Source organism: Hemiscyllium ocellatum, chromosome 31 (assembly GCF_020745735.1).
Source record: "Hemiscyllium ocellatum isolate sHemOce1 chromosome 31, sHemOce1.pat.X.cur, whole genome shotgun sequence".
NCBI classification, from domain to species: Eukaryota; Metazoa; Chordata; class Chondrichthyes; order Orectolobiformes; family Hemiscylliidae; genus Hemiscyllium; species Hemiscyllium ocellatum.
Window position 1 is genome coordinate 45,078,895 of NC_083431.1, and position 18,546 is coordinate 45,097,440.

Sequence of the window (18,546 nt, forward strand, 5' to 3'; positions counted from 1 at the left end):
TCATAGAGTCATACAGCATGGAAACAAACCCTTTAGTCCAACTTGTCCATGCCGACCAAGTTTTTCAAACTAAGCTAATCCCACTCGCTTGCAGTTGGCCCAGGATGTACATGTATTTGGAAAGGCAAGGACTGATTAGGGATAGTCAACATGGCTTTGTGTGTGGGAAATCATGTCTCACAAACTTGATTGAGTTTTTTGAAGAAGTAACAAAGAAGATTGATGAGGGCAGAGCAGTAGATGTGATTTATATGGATTTCAGTAAGGCGTTCAACAGGTTCCCCATGAGAGACTAGTTAGCAAGGTTAGATCTCATGGATTACAGGGAGAACTAGTCATTTGGATACAGAACTGGCTCAAAGGTAGAAGACAGAGGGTGGTGGTGGAAGGTTGTTCAGACTGGAGGCCTGTGACCAGGGGAGTGCCACAAGGATCGGTGCTGGGTCCTCTACGTTTTGTCATTTACATAAATGATTTGGATGCGAACATAAGAGGTACAGTTAGTAAGTTTGCAGATGACACCAAAATTGGGGGCGTAGTGGACAGTGAAGAGGGTTACCTCAGATTACAACGGAAGGTTGACCAGATGGGCCAGTGGGCTGAGAAGAGGCAGATGGACTTTAATTCAGAAAAATGCAAGGTGCTGCATTTTGGGAAAGCAAATCTTAGCAGGACTTATACACTTAATGGTAAGGTCCTAGGGAGTTGCTGAACAAAGAGACCTTGGAGTGCAGGTTCATAGCTCCTTGAAAATGGAGTCGCAGGTAGATAGGATAGTGAAGAAGGCGTTTGGTATGCTTTCCTTTATTGGTCAGAGTATTGAGTACAGGAGTTGGGAGGTCATGTTGCGGCTGTACAGGACATTGGTTAGACCAATTGCAGGGATATGGGCCGGGTGCTGGCAGATGGGACTAGATTGGGTTGGGATATCTGGTCGGCATGGACGGGTTGGACCAAAGGGTCTGTTTCCATGCTGTTCATCTCTATGACTCATTACTCTATGGCTGTACAGGCCATTGGTTAGGCCACTATTGGAATATTGTGTGCAATTCTGGCCTCCTCCCTATTGGAAAGATGTTGTGAAACTTGAAAGGGTTCAGAAAAGATTTACAAAGATGTTGCCAAGGTTGGTGGATTTGAGATATAGTGAGAGGCTGTACAGGTTGGGTCTGTTTTCCCTGGAGCGTCGGAGGCTGAGGGGTGACCTTATCGAGGTTTACAAAATTATGAGGGGCATGGATAGGATAAATAGACATAATCTTTTCCCTGGGGTCAGGGAGTCCAGAACTAGAGGGCATAGGTTTAGGGTGAGAGGGGAGAGATATAAAACAGACCTAAGGGGCAACTTTTTCATGCAGAGGGTGGTACGTATATGGAATGAGCTGCCAGAGGATGTGGTGGAGGCTGGTACAATTGCAACATTTAAGAGGCATTTAGATGGGTATATGAATAGGAAGGGTTTGGAGGGATATGGACCAGGTGCTGGCAGGTGGGACTAGCTTAGGTTAGGATATCTGGCCGGCATGGACAGGTTGGACCGAAGGGTCTGTTTCCATGCTGTACATCTCTATGACTCTATATGGACCAGATCTGGACCAGACCAAACCCTTTCAAAATATATTAAGAAGATAGTCTATACCCTAACTTTTTGTTATTTTAATGGTAAGTGTAAAGTGTTGCATTTTCAAATCTAATTCTTTTGATCAAACTACTTGATATTAAGCAAAATACACTTTATTCTTAGACTACATTAATATAAAGACAAAATCAAAATAAAAGAATTGGCTTAATTGTAACTCTATTGAAATGTTTGTCAAAATAATATATATGTTAACTGCTAATAATGAACTGTTCCAATATGGTAACATTCCATAAACATTCCTTTGGCAAAGGCAAATTCAATATAATAGATTGTCAAAGGCAAATTCAATATAATAGATTGTCTCACATGCAATTCTGGCAGCAGGACCATGTTTCTCTGATTTTATGTATTGACAGAGATATTAGTATAAACCAGGAAGCTAGTTGATGGAAGCTAGACACAAAGCCAATCTTTGTACAGTCTTAAAAGTATTTATTTAGAGATAAAATTTCTAAGCATGCACTTCCTCAACTAGTTACCACAGTTTCAGTCTGTTCCTTTTTATGGGGACACAATTGAATCCCCATTTTCTGCACATAATTAAATACAATATGAAGATTCCCTTCTTTGTCTCATCAAATGAAAATGGTATGTTTTATATGTATCGCTAAAATTTCAAAATAAATTGAGTCAAAAACCTCATTTTTGTCTGCAAAACAACACTTTGCTACATGCCTGTCCTCTAGAATCCCTAGCAATTACTTATTACACGCATTTCTGTTTGAAAAATATTTCTAAAGTTAATGACATATCGACCCATTTAATTTTAGAGATTTCCTTTCTCTCCCAGCATTTAACTCAAGCCAACAATGTCAATCCATTGTCTTTTCACACTTGTAGATTGTGCACATAAGAAATAAGTATCAATGTAGAGTTCCATAAGTATACAACCTTCATTATGTCCTTGTTCAGACTCTCACTTTAATGTTTTGATAAACAGAATCCCATACCCATCGCCTCTATGAGAACAAGTACTTCAGCAGCTAAAGTAAATGTAAGTTATTTTCATTTTCTTAAATTTCTAAGCTGAAGATCAATATTTCCCATTCTTGCCCATCAGAAAATATGCATCCAACTGCACTAGGCCAGGAATAGTGGCATAAAAACATTCACTGGGGGGGGGGGGCTCTTGCCACATAGTGGTAGTGTCCTTACTTCTGAGCTAGGAGGCCAGGTTTCAAGACCCACCCACTTAAGAGGTGTGTAATAACACCTATGAGTAGGTTGGTTAGAACATATTTGTAAAGTTTTACTAAACATGATTGACTTAATATTCTTTGGATCACCTGAGGATGGGAGCTTATTGTGCCTTTATCCAGATTTCACCTACTGTTTAATTTATTGTTAAAATGTTCCAGTCTTTAGGGTGTTTTATCACAGAACTAAATTTAACACATGTAAGCACATGTAGCAACTCTTTTAGTCTGAATACACAACCAGTTCAACTGACCCCTCAAGCTTCTCACTTTTGCCCTTTTAAATATAACAACACATCGCTGGCATGACATGGTACAATTAGCTGAATTAATTTAAATTTAGTCTCTATGATATTGATTAAAAGTCATTCCAGATTAGCTTTACTTATTATGTAAGCCAATAGCTACGCCATAAACTGTAGTCTGCTGCAGTTCAGAGCATTTGTTTTTAGCCCCCTCTCTGGTCCTTAACACTTGATGGTACTAACACTTTTCTAACACTCTGGTGGGAAATGCTAGATTTTGTTGAAAGGATAATACAATATCCTGACTGGATAAACTACAAATCCATCAACTTTCCAAAAATAATTGCCTTATCATACTCCACGTCAAATTAATGTGTGCCTTTTTCATAAAAAAGCATGAACCATAGGTATCAGTCTAGATAATGCATCAGCACTTATAAAAATAGCTTAATTCAACTATTTTACATGGCATTGCTACTCTTTTTCATGGCTTTAATGTGTTATCATCACAAAGCCAAAAATAAGCAGTTCTTTTATTCTCTTTAACTTTCCAATATTTCTCGTTCTGCTGTGAATATGGCCCTCTTCCGGTTGAAGTGCAAGAGCTATCTGGATCTGGGTTAAAACTCACACAACACCAGGTTATAGTCCAACATGCTTCTTTGGAAGCACTAGCTTTTGAAGCATTGATACTTTATCGGTGGTTGTGTTGGTTGGATTTCCTGTACAGAAACAAAGTCTTGTTTGAATGTGTGCGTGAAAATGTTGGCATATTGGGGTGCAAATTTGGTCCCCATGACCTTTCTTTGTGTCTGAATAAAGACCTGGTTGTCTAAGATGAAAATGTTGTGATCAAGGATGAAGCAGATGTGTTGTATGATGGTGCTCAGAGATTGGCAGTTGTTGGTGATGAATACTGAGGCTGTTGCCACAGTACCATCATTGTGGGGGATGCTGGAACTTTTTAAATTAGATTAGATTACTTACTTACAGTGTGGAAACAGGCCCTTCAGCCAAACAAGTCCACACCGACCCGCCGAAGAGCAACCCACCCAGACCCATTCCCCTACATTTACTCCTTCACCTGATACTATGAGCAATTTAGCATGGCCAATTCACCTAACCTGCACATCTTTGGACTGTGGGAGAAAGCCAGAGCACCCAGAGGAAACCCAGTCAGACATGGCGAGAATGTGCAAACTCCACACAGAGAATTGCCCGAGTCGGGCATTGAACCTGGGTCCCTGGCGCTGTGAGTCAGCAGTGCTAACTGCTGTGCCACCATGCCACCCACGAACTGCACTGCTCAAGTCAACTCTATGTGAATAAAATTTCTTAAGCTCAGTAATTATTTGTTAAGATTCATCATTATCTTCATTATCTTCATCCTCTTCATCAAACTTTCTTGGTCATTTCCAGGTACCTGACACTTTGCTTTGTTCATCACATAACAATAGTTTGAGTCACACCAAAACATCTTTTTATTGTTCTTTGGGCATTTCTGGGATTCATTTGTCTTTTATTTCTGTTTCAGTTTTGTCTTATGACCTACAAAAGATGCTTTCATCCTCATCCTGTCTATCTTAATCCACGCCCTGACACCCCTTGTGCAGATTTTTAACTATGTTGACATCTGGCAATTTGGTCTTCTATCCTTAATGTCACTATGTAATCTCTCATTTGTTCCATGAAGAATGAATGAAATAGCAGCTCCCCAGGAACATTTTGCAGACTAGAGGTATTTGATCCACCGGGGTCTCCGACCTCAAGAAGCAAAACTGGCTAGAGTCAAGAATCTAAAAATACAGCAGAAATCTTAAAACAATTTAAAATCCAGCACCAAATCAGGGATCGATCTGCAAATTGAAATGTTGTTAGTCTTTTACACAATAAATGAAAGCCGATGAGGTATTTCTCCATGCAATGACTGTTTGTTTTCTATAACCTGTCAAAAATTTGACTATGCCTCAACAAGTATTTAATTCTACCACATGGCTGTGATTTCAAGAATATCAGCGGATAACTATGCCTGAGAGTTCCCATTTGCTTTCTGACGCTTTCCACCATGACCTCTAGGATTTCGGTTTTCTGTCTGGGTGACCACACTTCCCAGACTTTCCAGTTCTGATCTGGAATCTGGGCATTGCTGAATAGGCAAGTATTTACTTCCCATCCCTAATTCCCTTGAGTATGTTGTGGTGAGCTGTCTTTTTGAACTGTTAAAGTCTGTGTGCTGTAAGGAGACTCACAATGCCAGTAGGGAGGGAATTTCAGAATTTTGAAACAGGGGATGGGGATAGATTTTCAAGTCAGGATGTTGAGTGCCTTGAAGAGGAACTTGCATGTGGTGATGGTGTTCCCATGTTTTTCATGCCCTTGTCCTTCTTGGTGGTACTGTTCGTTGTTCTGGACAGTGCTGTCTAAGGATCTTCGGTAAATTTCTGCAGTGCTTGTAGATGGTACACACTGTTCTACTGAACATCAGTAGTAGTGGAGCAAGTGAATGTAGTGCCAATCAAGCGCAAGTTTTGTCCATTCCCCCAATCTATCAATATTTCTGTAATTTAATGCTTACAATATCACCTATCTTTGTAACACTTGCAAACTTGAAAATATAGCATTTTAATCTTGTTATTTATGTCATGACTTTATTTTACCAATGATTACTTCAGACTGCAACACACATCCCTGTGGGAAACCACAAGCTACCCCCATCAATTAAATTCTCTACTCATTGTCGTTATTCTCTGTTTCTTCCCAATCATTCAATGTCCTAACCAGATCAATAGCCTATCCTGAATTGGATGTGCTTCAACAGACTTACATCTGTAGTTGTGCAAGAAACCCTCCAAATGTCCAAATAAATAATATATCTTTCATGGTGTAAGGATTGACTATTTTAACTTACCACACATTTACTGGGACTGCCAGAGTGTTCAGGGTTTAGATGGAAAGGAATTTGTCATGTGTGTACAAGAAGATTTTCTAATTCAGTGTGTGGATGTACCTACTAGAGAAGGTGCAAAATGTGACCTACTCTTGGGAAGTTAAAAATCACACAACATCAGGTGAAAGTCCAGCAGGTTTATTTGGAAGCACTGGCTTTCAGAGTGTTGCTCTACTTGATGAAGGAGCAGTGCTCTGAAAGTTAGTGCTTCCAAATAAACTGTTGGACTATAACCTGGTGTTGTGTGATTTTTAACTTTGTCTACCCCAGTCCAACACTGGCTCCTGCACATCATGGCTACTCTTGGGAAATAAGTCAGGACAAGTGAGTGAGGCGTCAGTGGTGGAGCACTTTGGGGCCAGCAAACATAATTCTATTAGTTTTAAAATAGTGAAGGAAAAGGATAGACTGGATCTAAAAGTTGAAGTTCTAAATTGGTGAAAGCCAAATTTGATGGTGTTAGCCAAGAACTTTCAAAAGTTGACTGGGGGAGGGGGGCGGGGGCGCGGATGTTTGCAGGTAAAAGGATGGCTGGAAAATGGGAAGTCTTCAGAAATGAGATAACAAGAGTCCAGTGATAGTATTTTCCTGTTAGGGTGAAAGGCGAGGCCTGTGGGTGTAGGGAAAGCTTGATGACTAGAGAAATTGAGGTTTTGGTTAAGTATGTCAGGTGTTTGGACAGCAGAAATCGAGTGAATCGAGTATTCTAAGAGGGAAATGAAGAGGGCAAAAAGGGGACATGACATAGCTTTGGCAAACAAGGTTAAGGAGAATCCAAAGGCATTCTATAAATACATTAAGGGTAACTAGGGAGAGAATAGGGCCCCTCAAAGATCAGCAAGGCAGCCTATGTGTGGAAGCGCAGGAGATGGGGAAGACACTAAATGAGTATTGTGCGTCAGTGTTTACTGTGGAGAAGGACATGGAAGATATCGAATGTGGGGAAACAGATGATAAAAATACCCATATTACAGAGGAGGAGATGCTGGAGGTCTTAAATGCATAAAAGTGGATAAATCCCCAGGACCTGATCAGGTGTACCCGAGAACTCTGTGGGAAGCTAGGGACATGATTGCTGGGCCTCTTGCTGAGATATTTGTATCATTAATAGTCACAGGGTAGGTGCAGAAAACTGAAAGATGGCTAATGTGGTGCCGCTGTTTAAGAATGGTGGTAAGGAAGAGCCAGGGGACAATAATCCGGTGAGCCTGACATTGGTGGTGGGCAAGTTGCTGAAGGGAATCCTGAGGGACAGGATTTACATGTCTTTCAAAAGGCAAGGACTGATTAGGGATAGTCAGCATGGCTTTGTGCATGAGAAATCATGTCTCACAAACCTGATTGGGTTTTTAAAAAAATTAACAGAGCGCTGATGTATATAGATCTATATAAAACGTTCGACAAGACACGTTATGATAGACTGGATAGAAAGGTTAGATCATATGGAATAAATGGATACAGAACTGCCTCGAAGGTAGAAGACACAGGTTGGTGGTTGTGGGTTGATTTTCAGACAGGAGGCCTGTGACCATTGGTATGCCAGAAGGATTGGTGCTGGGTCAACTGCTTTTTGTCATGTATATAGAGTTATAAAGATGTATAGCATAGGAAAACAGACCTTTTGGTCCAACTTGTCCATGCCGACCAGATATCCTAACCCAATCTAGCCCCACCGGCCAGCACCCGGCCCATATCCATTCAAATCCTTCTGAATCACATACCCATCCAAGTGCTTTTTAAATGTTGCAGTTGTACCAGCCTCCACCACTTCCTCTGCCAGCTCATTCCATACACATACAACCCTCTGCATGAAAAAGTTGCCATTTAGATTGTCTTTTATATTTTTCCCCTCTCACCCTAAACCTATTTCCTCTAGTTCTGGACTCTCCCAACCCAGGGAAAAGACTTTGTCTATTTACCCTATCCATGCCCCTCATAATTTTTTAAACCTCTATAAGGTCACCCCTCAGCCTCCCAAGCTCCAGGGAAAACAGCCCTAGTCTATTCAACCTCTACCTATAGCTCAAATCCTCCACCCCCGCCAACATCCCTGTAAATCTTTTCCGAACCTTTTCAAGTTTTATGATATGTTTCCAAAATGCAGGAGACCAGAATTGCACAGAATATTCCAACAGAAGCCTAACCAATGTCCTGTACAGCCACAACATGACCTTCAAACTCCTGTACTCAATACTCTGACCAATAAAGAAAAGCATACCAAACGCTTTCTTCATTATCCTATCAACCTGCAACTCTACTTTCAAGGAGCTATGAACCTGCACTCCAAGGTCTCTTTATTCAGCAACACTCCCTAGGACCTTACCATTAAGTGCTAAGATTTACTTTCCCAAAGTATCGCACCCCGCATTTATCTAAATTAAACTCCATCTTCCACTCCTTAGCCCATTGGCCCATTTGATAAAGCTCCCATTGTAATTTAATTTAAGGGAACCTTCTTTGATGTCCACTATACCTCTAATTTTGCTGTCATCTGCAAACTTACTAACTGTACCTCTTATGCTCGCATCCAAATCACTTATATAAATGATGAAAAGTAGTGGATCCAGCACCAATCCTTGCGCCACCCCTCTGGTCACAGGCCTCCAGTCTGAAAAGCAACCATCCACTACCACCCCACCAACCTCCGCATACAGCGTATCATCCGCCGTCATTTCCGCCACCTCCAAATGGACCCCACCACCAGGGATATATTTCCCTCCCCTCCCCTATCAGCATTCCAAAAATACCACTCGCTCCGTGACTCCCTCGTCAGGTCCACACCCCCTACCAACCCAACCTCTCTTTAAAAATTTCCCACATATCAAATGTGGATTTCCCTTCAAACAGCTTCTCCCAATCCACAATTCCCAGCTCCTGCTGAATTTTGGTATAGTTAGCCTTCTCCCAATTTAGCACTTTTCTTTTAGGATCACTCTTGCCTTTGTCCATGAGTATCCTAAAACTTATGGAATTGTGATTACTATTCCCAAAGGAAGACTCCACTGAAACTTCAACCAAGAGGGCAGGCTCATTTCCTAACTCCAGGTCCAGTATGGCCCCTTCAGCTGCTGCCTGAATATATCAGCTTTTTGAACAGTTTGTTTACCTTCCCGGGAACCTCATTCTCTCTGCCCTCACTGCAATTAAAATGGAGGCTGCAGAATCCTCAGGGAAGCTTTTTAAATGGTTTGCTTACTTTGCTGGCAGCCCCAGGTGCTCATTCTCTCCACCCTCGCTGCAATTAAAAATGAGTATACTTAAGAGGGAAATCAGGAGGGCAAAAAGGGGACATGAGGTAGCTTTGGCAAATAGGGTTAAGGAGAATCTGAAGGGAGTTAATAAATACATTAAGGAAAAAAGGATAACTTGGGATAGAATAGGGCCCCTCAAAACCCAGCAAGACAGCCTATTGGTGGGGCTGCAGGAGATGGGGAGATACTAAATGAGTATTTTGCATCAGTGTTTACTGTGGAGGAGGATATGGAAGATACAGAATGTGGGGAAAAAGATGGTATTATTCTTACAGATAATTGAAATCTCCATACAAATTTGTTTCTCAGTTTCCCTCTGACTATTAGGGGGTCTATAAATACAATCCCAACAAGGTGATCATTGATTTCTTATTTCTCAGTTCCACCCAAATAACTTCCCTGGATGTATTCCCAGACATATCCTCCCTAAGTACAGCAGTAATGCTATCCCTTACCAAAAACGCCACGCCACCCCCCTCCTCTCTTACACCTCTTTCTATCCTTCCTATAGCATTTGTATCCTGGAACATTAAGCTGTCAGTCCTGTCCATCCCTGAGCTATGTTTCTGTAATTGCTATGATATCCCAGTCCCATGTTCCGAACCATGCCCTGAGTTCACCTGCCTTCCCTGTTAGGCCTCTTGCACTGAAGTAAATGCAGTTTAATGTATCAGTCCTACCTTGTTCTCTGTTTGTTCCTACCTTCCCTGACTGTTTGATCCACTTCTTTTCCCAACTGTACCAGTCTCAGATTGATCTCTCTCCTCACTATTTCCCTGGTCCCACCGGCTCCCACCGCACCTCCCCATCTTACTAATTTAAATCCTCCCAAGCAGCTCTAGCAAATCTCCCCTCCCCTAGTATATTGGTCCCCTTCCAATTCAAGTGCAATCCGTCCTTCTTTTACATGTCACTTCTACCGCAGAAGATTTTCTAATGATCCAATACTGTGAATCCTTCTTCCCTGCACCAGCTCCTCAACCACACATTCATCTGTTCTATCCTCCTATTCCTAATCTCTCTAGCTCTTAGCACCTGGAATAATCCAGATATTACAACCCTTCCTCTGTTGTTAGTTCCAATGTTACAATGACCTCTTGCTGTCCCTCTCCTCTTTGAGAGCAGATCCTAGCACCAGGAAGGCAACACACCCTTCTGTTTTTTCACTGCTGGCTGTAGAAATGTCTGTCTCAGCCTCTGACTAGAGAGTTCCCTATCACAATTGTTTGCTTGCAACCCGATGTACCCCTCATTGAATGAGGGCCAGTCTCGATATCAGAAACTTGGCTGTTCGTGCTACATTCCCATGAGAGTCCATCACCCCCTATATTTTCCAAAACAGCATACTTGTTTGAAATGGGGATAGCCACAGAAGAGTCCTGCACTATCTGCCTACCCCTCTTACCTTTCCTAGAGTTAACCCATCTACCTGACTGAATCTTTGGCTTTTCTCCCTTCCTGTAACTGCCATCCATCACACCCCCTAGCTTTTGTAAATTTCGTATTGCCTCTAACTGCCGCTTCAACCAATCCGTGTGATCTCATAAGATTCGCAACCAAAGTCACTCCCTGTAAACATAATCATCAGTAATGTGGAAAATCTCCCTAATCTCCCACATCCGGCAGGAAGTGCATATCACTCTACTAAAATCCATCTTTGCTCCTTCACAATCTACAGACCCAGTAAATAGCACTGTCTTTTTGTTCTAGAACTGTGCTCCAGGCTAACTTAGTGCTTATGGTTTATATTTTTAAACTTTAATCAAGAGACAGATCTCAATGAAACATATAATCAAGAAGGATCCCACTCTACTCACTACTGTAGACTTACAGCACAGTTACACTTAAAAACTATGCATTTATCTGTTCCTGTATTCTGAGCTCTCCCACGCAGTTTCCTCCAAAGTCAGCTGTGAATTTCGCTGCTTGTTAATTTTTTCTTAGATGCACTCAGATGTCCAGAGACACACGAACTCAAACAGCAAAGGCAGTAACTGTGCAGATTCACTGCTGTGTCAGTTAGCAGTGTTGGCTTCTTTCTCTCTCCCTCACTGATCATGTCATTACTATCTTTTGTCTGTCTTGCATCTTTTAAAAGTGCCGTTGTTTTGATAATTTTTCCCCAAAGTTCCAAAACAATGCAACAGCATATAAAACAGTAATTGCTGGTCTGGAATTTGAGGAAATCACCTTCAACACCTAAAATACCTCAAAAAGGAGCAGCTCTTACAGCCAGAATTTTTTTTCCTGTCCTTTGTCTTGGATTACCCAGAATTCTGTTCCAAGAAGTTGGCAAACACAGTGGTGTAGCTGAACCCAGACTTCGGCTGGCAATAGTCCAGTCACATAACCATTACAGTACAATACCTGACTGTATTGATATTTGTAGTTGTTGAGTTAGTAGCCCATACCTGCTAGAATCCTGAATTAAATTACTCATTAGTGATGTCTACTATAATATGCACAGAAATCACTTCCATTTTAATTGTCTGAATTAGTTTTGAAAGAGCTCAGAATTAAAAGGCCAGTGTTTGACTCTAAACAACTACACAAATGAGTCCATGGACCATGTGTATATTGGGTGTGGGCGATTGCACTCCCTCTTTGATTTTCTCAAAAACCTTCTCCTCTGTTTTTGGTTGCACTTCAGTCCCACGCTCCTGATCTTCGGGCACCCGGTGCGGAGGAGGGAGGGCAGGTCTGAAGACCTCCTCGTGGGTCTGCTCCTGGGCCTGGCCAAACTGGCCATAAACAGGTCCAGGCAGCGAGCCGTGGAGGGGGTCATTAGGGCCGACTGCCTGCCCCTCTTCCACGGTTACGTTAGGGCCCGGGTGTCCTTGGAGATTGAGCACGCAGTGTCCACCAACACCCTGGAGTTGTTCAGGGAGAGGTGGGCGCCGCAGGGAGTGGAGTGCATCATTTCCCCCTCCAACGCTATTTTGATTTAGTCCCTGCCCTCCCATTCACTGTTTTGATCACACAGCATTGTCCTCTTTGATGTGAAGGGCACTGCTTGTCACTGGCTACTTGGGTGTTTTCCTATTTTTCCTGGTGGTGGATATTGAATAAAGATTTGCACACTTTGTGTCTCTCACTGTGTCTCACACCTGCACACGCGCACACCATGGGTGATGGGGAAAAAATAAGCACTACCGCAATTAGGCGGTAGTGTGGGGGTTAATAAAAAAGAAAAAACAAGGATAAAGAGGGGACCGTCCCAGAAAAAAAACAACTACACAAATGCGATACAATACGTATTTCACAATACGTATTTCTTTAATTCTCTTCATTTTTTAATTCCTTACACTTACAATACTGTAAGCTACCCATGATTTTGATATATGCATGAATGTTGTCAAATTCAGAGAAAGGTAATTAGAACTTAATGTTAAAAAACAAGTCCACTCTCTCTATATAATTTCAGCATCTAGTTAGGTTTAATTTTGTAAAGATGGCTTTCATCACATCACTAATATTTGAATTTCTGGTTATCTAAAATGCCTAAGAATGAATTTGTTGCCTGTCAAATTTGATTTCTTTCACTGCTAAACCATAGCTACTGTCGATCAATATATAAGGTCTTTAACCTTGGAGAATGAGATAATATTGCCATCTGGCCAACAGATGTCTTCTCAGTTATAATTGGTTCTTTGCCAAATGTGATGAAGTTGAGGTATGTTCCTGCAGGGTATGTTGGTTTCTCTCAGCCTCTCTCCTGATTGGGAAGGATGATCTTCTCCTTTTATGTGACACCATCTAATGATTTTCCTAATTAGTTGAAAACTTGCCCTTTGAAGAGTTTGAGATTCAAAGGTCAACTGAAGCATATATCCTTTGGTTGAAATTTCAGAAATATAAATCTACTTGATTCTTTTATTCTCAGAAAAACAAGAGGGAAAATTGCAATCCAATCACCCTCAAATAGCTTGTCTTTAGAGGCAGCTGTGAGATATGCATCAAGTTACTCTACATCGAGGGCTGAAGGGCCTGTGCTGCGCTGTAATGTTCTATAGTAGTACATTATATTCTCTCTTTATTTAAAGACATTTCTCCCAAATTCTTTATTGTGACTATTATATATTTATGCCCTGTGTTGGACTTCTCAAATAGTGGAGCCAACTTCTCTGGTCTACCCTTCGAACACTCAGATTTTTAAAGGCATCCATTAAGCCACCCTTCAGCTCTCTCTTTTCTAGGAAAAACTGTTGATATTTTCTTAGATAAATGACAGCTCTCTAAGTTCTACAAAGTATTTTAATTTGCTTAGAACTAGGTGAATTTGCAGCATTATCAGGCACTTAACTAGCAAATCCAACTTTCTTAATTCTACTTTGATCGAGAATTCCTTCTTGTACATGGACGGAAGAAGAATCACATGGTACTGGACTTTGACAGGTTTCTAATGCTAAGGAAGAAATCAGAGAAGGGTGAAAAATACCAGAGATGCTATTACCTCCTTCCAGTCCCGACTGGAATTTTCTTGCGTCCTGCTCTCTTGGATTGCCCCTGCCATTCATGGAAACATAAGAGGTAAGAGCAGGAGTAAGCTATTTGACCACTTGAGCCAGTTCCTCCATTCCCAGAACATACAGCAGTATAACATAGGAATATGCCCTTTGGCCCACCATGTCTGTGCTCACCATGATGCTATTCTAAAAACTAATCCCATCTACTTGCACATGGTCCATATCCCTTCATCTCTGCCTGTTCATGCATCCCTCTAAATGCCTCTTGCTATCATATCTGCTTCTATGACCTTCCTGGCAATGTGTTCCAGGCACCTAATACCCTCTTTATAAAATAATTTCCTTGTACATCTCCTTTGAACTTTCTCCTTCTCACCTTAAATGATGTATTTGACATTTTCGCCCTCAGAAAGAGATTCGTGGGGCAGCACTGCTGTCTCACAGCACCTGGGACACAGGTTTGATTTTAACCTTTGGTGACTGTGTGGAGTTTGCTCTTTCTTCCAGTGTCTGCATAGGTTTTCCCAAGTGCTCTGGTTTACCTCAGCAGTCCAAAGATGTGCAGGTTAGGTGAATTGGTCATGCTAAATTGCCCGTAGTGTCCAGGGATGTGTAGGTTGGGTGGATTAGCCAAAGGAAATGTTGGGTTTACAGGGATAACAGGGTCTAGGTGGGATGCTGTTCTGGGTGCAGACTCAATGGGTTGAATGGCCTGCGTCCACACTGTAGGGATTCTATGATTCAACTGATTCTATGACTCAGACTAACTACCCTATTAAGCCTATCCTATCAAGTTGCTCCTCAGTGTCCGACACTCTAGTGAAAACAATCCAAACTTGTCCCACTGTCCTTATAGCTAATGCACTCTATTCCAGACAAGAATCTGGTAACCCTTTTCTACACCCTCTCCAAAGCCACCACATCCTTCCTTTAGCGTAGTAATCAGAACTGTGCAGAATACACCAAATGTGGCCTGACCAATATCTTAAACAGTTGCAACATGATTTGCCAAATTTTTACTCAATGTCCCGACCGATAAAAGTATCTATGCATTTCCCTTCTTGATCACCTTATTCACTTGTGATGCCTCTTTCAGGGAGTCATAGACTTGGACCCCAAGATCCCTCTGTATCTTCTTGCAGAGCAGATAGTACTTACCACCTTCCCCATACTGTTTGGTGGGATTAATGCAAGGTTGTTTTGCCAGTTTCCAGAATAGTCACAATTCCTGCTCTGAAAAGGTTCTGCTCATGACTCCAAATGTGACCTCTGTGTTCCCATCAGTGGTTTCAACCCATATATGAAAACCATTTGCCCTAAACTTATAATTCTCTCATTAAACTTTTTTTTCTGCCTTTATCTCCTCCTTTAAAATGCTCTTTACAATCTACCCTATCCTTTATCTAACTTCACTTTATAGAGCTGGATCTGACAGTTTTTTTTAGATTTGATTACTTACAGTGCGGAAATAGGCCCTTCGGCCCAACAAGTCCATACCAACCCTCCGAAGAGCAACCCACTCAGACCTATTCCCCTTCACCTAACACTACAGGCAATTTAGCATGGCCAATTCACCTAAACTGCACGTCTTTGGACTGTGGGAGGAAACCAGTGCACCCGGAGGAAACCCACGCAGACACGGGGAGAATGTGCAAACTCCACACGGACAGTTGCCCGAGGCGGGAATTGAACCCAGGTCTCTGGTGCTGTGAGGCAACAGTGTAACCACTGTCCCACTGTGCCACCCCAATGCTTCTGAGAAATGCTTTAGGATATTTTACTAGGTTAAGATGTCACAAGTATGCAAATAAAATCATTGTTGAGATCTCCAGTATGTTTATTGGTAGTTCTTCTGGCATTCTCCATAAGCTCATACGTCATTCACCTGTTACTCTCAAACACACCAGATTTCATTGTATACAGTTGAATAGCCAGAAGGCACTTCAACTGTCAGCGTATCTCATATGATTCCTATGCTGAGGCACACCGTATAAAAGATCTACTTTAACACATTCGGAGAAACCACACCCTGTCTGACACCCCCTTCACTGAAACAAAGTTTTTTTATATCCCTTTGAAAGGCCTCAATCCAACAGAGCAGAAGCAGTCACATTGAAAATAATGGTGGAATTGGAAAATATTAAACCAAACTGCTGCCTATGCCATGCCTTTTGATGAAACCGAATTATGTTGTAATTGGTATCAAACATTGTTGATTCACATAAAGCACAAAGAAAAGCAACACTAGAACATTCAACAATATCAGAGGCATTCTCAAATTGATGTTCAAATGCCATTAGGGTTTAAAAGCCAAAATTTCAAAGCAATTCTGAGCTCTATCACAGCTATCAAAAGGTTCTACTATAAACCAAGCCACCAATCCTAAGGTAACTTTTGCAGTACCAATTATTTCTCAACACATGAATTGCACTAATTAACTGTGCTCTTGTCATAACCTTTGTTCATTTCCCTAACTAAGCGAGATAGTGCATCACAATTGTCTCACTCCTTTTCCCTTTATGATCCTCTATTAAGATTTTTATTTAGTTTCCTTCCAAATGACCTTTTCAGCCAAGACTGTGTGCCTCAGCAGAGACTGCATGAAAGAACCCCATTAGCTAAATTTCAATTTTTTTTAATTTGTGAGATCTGGAGTGACTCATTATCTCAATGCCTTTATCCATCTGCCTGTATATCACTTTATCTGAGAGTGACAACAGCTGTCACAGTTCTCCCACCGCAATGAAAGGTTGAACATTTGGTGAACTATCAGATTACATTGGGAGAAAGAAAGTCAGGCAATTACATTTCAGAAAGCTCATGAGTATTATTCAACAGGCAGAGAAAACATTTTGGCAGGGTTCCCATTTCTAATCACTGTCCAATTAGCTGCCGCTGGTAAGTGTCATGTGGATACAAAATGGGGACAACATTGGACTTACCTGTAATGGCTCAAAATTGGGAAAGCCAGAGACCAAAAACTGAGCTGGGCTCAATGGATGGAGAACTGACATTTAAACTTCTCTTCACGTGTGTGAATCAGCGTAAATGCGGTTAACTGTGGCTGTTTTGTTAGCATTCTTGCCTCCTAGTTGAATTAAAGCCCCACGACAGAGATTTGGGTACACAATCTAGGCTGACACTTCAATGTCTCACATTTGGAGATGCCATGTCCCAAATAAGAAGTTCTTATTCTGCTTCTGCTCCTTCTGTTCTCTCAAAGCCATGTCAAAGAGCTGTCACTTCTCAAAGAAAGATAATTGAGTTTGCCCCAGTTGTCTCAACAATATTCCTCCCTCAACCAGCATCAACCAGTTTGCATGATCATTTTTTTTCTTTGCTGTCTGTGACACATATTGTGCAAGAATTGGCAGCCAGATTTTACACATTATGTACTAACACAGTGGCTACACTTCAAAAGAACATTGGTTATTTAGAGCTTTGTGCGGCTTGAGGCCATGGAAGACATTATGTAAATACCTTTTCTTTCCTGGAATTTTTTCATATTTCCCAACACTCGACAATCTACGAGGTCACCTTTTTCTTGTGGTGGGTAGCATTGCCACTCCTAGTAACCCGGGAGTTAAAATTGTGGAAAGGAGTTTGAAGGCAGGCACAAATGATGCCAAACTACAATATCATTTTAAAACCTGACATCTGGCATGCATAGATAAAAACTGGGGAATATATGTAAACTCCGGTGTCAATGGGACATATTGCAGCAGCAAATACTACACATATTACATAATACAACAACTATAAAAAAAATTAAAGTGTTGCAACAGTGGGCATCGGTGGCACATGCAAGGTGTCTGGTTGAGGATGATCTTTTTTAAAAATCATATAGCCCATGTGTGTAAAATTTTACTTTCAGTTGTCATATTTTTATGTCAACCTATTATAAATTCTTAAATAAACCTTTATGATAGTATATGCCTATGTAAATATCACACTATAATTACACCTCCCTGCCAATTGCATAACCTCTTGCACATCTGTTTTGCATTTCCACTTTTTAAACATTCTCTGCAGATAAACTTAATATCTAACCACTTCTATTTCTGTTGGCCTTGCTATTGAACTATAAATAAAAAAACTTAACATCAGACATAAAAGTAGGGGCAGCATGAATCACTGTAAAACCTGGACTGAATTGTTGTTCTTATTCTCTGAACTTGTTTCACCTAATACTAGGTCATGACTTGCAATGTACAAAGACGAAAGCACTAGATAGAATGCATCATAATCATGGTATGCTGGTGGTACTCTTCACAAAAAAGAGATAAATTTGGAAGATAAAATGAATACTCAATTATGTGCCATAACTAAGTAAATTCAGTGGTATTGAGGAGTGGCACCTCCTGACAGATCGATTGTGCTCACCCAAACTCTCCATGCTACTGTATGCTGCCCTCGAGATGGCTGTGGTGGCTATTCTAGACATCATCTTCTGGAATATGCCTTTGCAAAGAGATTCTGGAGAGAAATGCAGTGATTTTGTTGAGGTTTGTTCCAAGCCGCACCGTGACACAGGATTCTGTGCTCTACAGGCTGTTTCCCAGGATGCACTCTGAACCAAACATTCACTGCAAATTGATTCATCAACTTGGTGAAAGGCACTCAAATAGTCTGCCCACAATTTGTTGGTCTTCAAATGTAAAGTGTTGTCCTTGACCAATTGTGGCAAACTGGCACATTCCAAGGTGCAGGACAAGCACTGAGGGATGCAATAAAGCCTGGATATCTATTATCAAGGCATTGAGGAGATAGGCCAGTCTCTTTCAGCCATAGTGTATCAA